At 45.6% G+C, this 3,568-nt stretch overlaps 1 non-coding gene across 1 annotated transcript; it reads left to right on the top strand.

The window, feature by feature from the left end:
* Window positions 1-2,011: 2,011 nt before the first annotated feature.
* On the top strand, window positions 2,012-2,203 carry LOC140492691 (U2 spliceosomal RNA). The gene has a single exon (XR_011963630.1). It is a non-coding gene; the product is annotated as a U2 spliceosomal RNA (small nuclear RNA).
* Window positions 2,204-3,568: the final 1,365 nt, after the last annotated feature.

A 3,568-nucleotide genomic window follows, 5' to 3' on the forward strand; every position in this document is an offset into this window, starting at 1 on the left:
GGTGATTCACCCTGACCAAACCTGTGCTGTGCTGGGTAGGAAGATCGCTGAGAGTCTCGCACTCCTCAGGGATACGATCACCTACGTGCAGGACAGAGGGTTGGACACTTGCCTGATCAGCCTGGACCAGGAGAAAGCCTTTGACAGGATATCACACAAGGTATATGAGAGATGTTCTCTCCAAAATGGGCTTTGGGGAGGGAAGTTGCAATTGGATCAGACTGCTCTACACCAATATTGTCAGTGCAGTCTCAATCAATGGGTGGGAATCAGATAGCTTCCCAGTCAGATCTGGAGTCAGGCAGGGCTGCCCACTTTCTCCTGCCTTGTTTGCGTGATGCATAGAGCCATTTGTTGAGTCCATCAGGAAGGATGCAAGCCGAGAGGTGTGACTATTCCTGGCAGCAGGGACCTACAGGTTAAGGCCTCCCTGTACATGGATGACATCGCCGTTTTCTGCTCGGATTTGCTGTCCGTGCGCAGACTCATGTGCATCTGTGACCAGTTCGAACGGGCCTTGGGGGCCAAGATAAACCGAGGCAAGAGCGAGGCCATGTTCTTCGCGAACTGGGCCAGACCAATCCTCGATACCCTTCACCATCAGGACCGACCACCTGAAGGTGCTGGGTATTTGGTTTGGGGGGGGCTGGGGCATGTGCCAAGTTTTGGGAGGAGCATATCAGGAAAATGAGGCAAAAACTGGGCGGATGGAAGCTCTCCATCGCGGGGAAAAAAACCTGGTCATCAGGTGTGAGGCACTGTCATTGCTGTTATATGTGGCACGGATCTGACCTATTCCCAGAACCAGTGTCGTCGCAGTCACCTGGGCCATCTTCCACTTTATGTGGAGATCAGAGTTCCAAAGGGACTCGCTGTACAAAGATCTGGGCAACAGGGGAAAAATATACCCAATGCCACCCTCGCCCTGATGGCCATCTTTGTGTGTGGCTACATCAAGCTGTGCTTGGATCCCCGGTACTCAAATACCAAGTGTCACTCCGTACTGAGGTTCTACCTGTCCCGAATGATGCGAAGGATGGGCCTGGCCTCACTGCCACGGAACGGTCCAAGTGGTCTGACCATTCCGTATCACCTGTCCTCCGTGGAGACATTTATGAAGCAAAACACCTTTTGACCACAAGTCCATCAGGAAGTGGTCAGCACGGAGTGTCCTTGAGACCTTTTGGGAAAAGGAGAGAGTGGATCCTGTCGAGCGGTTCCCTGGGCAGACTGTCAAAGTAATTTGGCAGAATGCCTCATCGCCAGAATTTTCCAACAAGCACCAAGACATGGGTGGGCTGGTGGTGAGAAGGGCTCTGTCTTTGAGATCCTTTATGTACGCCTGGACTCTCTGCCGCACCGCATGCTGCCCTGAAGTGGCTTTGGAAGAGATGGGACTGTCACACACCTCCTTCTGGAATGTGCCTACGCAAAGGAAGTCTGGAGAGGAATGCAGTGGTGTTTGTCGAGGTTTGTCCAAGCAACTTCGTGACGCGGGACTCTGTGCTCCCCGGGATGCACACTGAGACGAACATCAACTGTGTGTGGAAGATCATCAACCTGGTCAAAGATGCTCTTTGGTCTGTCCGAAACCTGTTGATCTTCCAGCTGAAGGAGTGTTGCAGACTGACACATTCCAAGGTCCAGGACTACGTGTTGAGGGATGCGCTGAAGCTTGGGGTAGCTGCTGCCAAGGCACAGTGAGGAAAGACGACTGTGTAAGGTCTGCCTGCCTAAGAACTGGAGGCCCACTCAGAAATCAGGCCCCGCTGATACCTCAGCAGAATACCTGGATGGTCAATGTACAGATTTGTATATGCGAATTATTAATTACAATCTCTGTATTGTAAAGAATATGGAATGCATATATATGTATGGCATTAGCAATAGTACAGATATCAACATAATTTTATGACTAAAGTATAAAGTATATTTTGAAATAATAAAATGTTCTTGTCAGTTTGAGTGACCGGGGCTAACATGGCGAAGAAGAGGTTGCTAAGCTGCAGAAACACCTGGCACTTCTCTGCCAGGAATATGTTTTGCTTTAAAGTTCTTGTCAGTTTGAATATCTGATCCATCCATCAATTAGGGACTGAATATTGATCTGGTTTGCGTATGCAGGAGTTGGGGTAGGAGCTTGATCCACCAACTTCGCGCATTGTCCTAGTATTGCAATGCCTCTGGGAATGGTGCACTCCCATTAAAAAAATCTGAAAAGCAGCTTTTGTATGTGTTTGCTTTATTTCTCGTGTACTGATTGTATGCATAAGAAAGCATACAGACAGCTTTTGGTTGGTGAAGTCAGTGCAAATCAACTTGTTCTAGGTTACAATTTATCTGCGTCTTTCTGCATGTTCAGCACTCACTCTCAATGTTATCACTTCATCCCTTGTTCATGCCGCCACTTCCCACCAATTCCAAACAACAGAAGTAAAACAAAGTTGCCCACCAGCTATACCTAATGGCAAATTACATTTCAGAAAACAAAATGGAAAATACGAAGCTCCTGAAGCATTCAACAGTTTGAATTTTGATGATGATGAAGATGAGTCAGCTGTATTGAGCGAGAGATTTTGAGAACACTTGTGAAGCAGGAAAAGACAGAGTCATAGAGATGTTCAGCATGGAAACATACCCTTCAGCCGAACTCGTCCATGTGCAGCAGATATCCTAACATAATCTAGTCCCATTTGCCAGCACTTGGCCCATATCCCTCTAAACCCTTCCTATTCATATATCCTTCCAGATGCCTTTTCCTCTGGCAGCTCATTCCATACATGCACCGTTCTCTGCATGAAAACGTTGTCCCTTAGGTCCCTTTTAATTATTTTCCCTCTTACCCTAAACCTATGCCCTCTGGACTCCCCACCCCAAGGAAAACAACTTGTCTATTTACCCTATCCATGCCCCTCATATAGGTATTTTTATGAAAAGAAAGTTTTAACTTTTTTACAAAATTACGAAGTAATACAAACAAGTATAAACACTAATATACAATTAAATAAATATAAAAAAGTTATAAGTAATAGCCAAAACACAGAATAGAGGGGAAAAACCCAACTAACTATTAATCTATCCTACAAACAACCAAGACATAAAATAGGATAATATACATTACTAGCGAAAAGTAACAGAATAATTAAATAAATAAATACATACTCAAAATTGATTAACATCAAGTCATAATAAAACCCATATTTATAGAGGATTCCTCCTCCCGGGGCCCCCTGGACCAACCAGAACCACTGCCATAGGCAGACAAAACCCCTTGACAGTATGGCTGAAATATCTGTGTCGATATAGTTCAGAAATGGCTGCCATACTTTATAGAATAATTCAGTTTTTTGGTGCACCATATTTGTGAGCAAGTCAAGGGGGATATATTCTTTGATTAACCTGTGCCAATTCGAATGTCCTGGAGGGCTTTCAGTTACCCAACTCACAAAGGTAGTTTTCCTTGCACGAAAGGAGAGAATGGAAAATAGTTTCCTCCCGTGCATATCCAGGGAGGGCAATTTTGAAAAGCCCAGGAGAAGAGACGCTGGATCCAATCTAATCTCTGTTC

This window comes from Chiloscyllium punctatum, chromosome 21, assembly GCF_047496795.1.
Source record: "Chiloscyllium punctatum isolate Juve2018m chromosome 21, sChiPun1.3, whole genome shotgun sequence".
NCBI classification, from domain to species: Eukaryota; Metazoa; Chordata; class Chondrichthyes; order Orectolobiformes; family Hemiscylliidae; genus Chiloscyllium; species Chiloscyllium punctatum.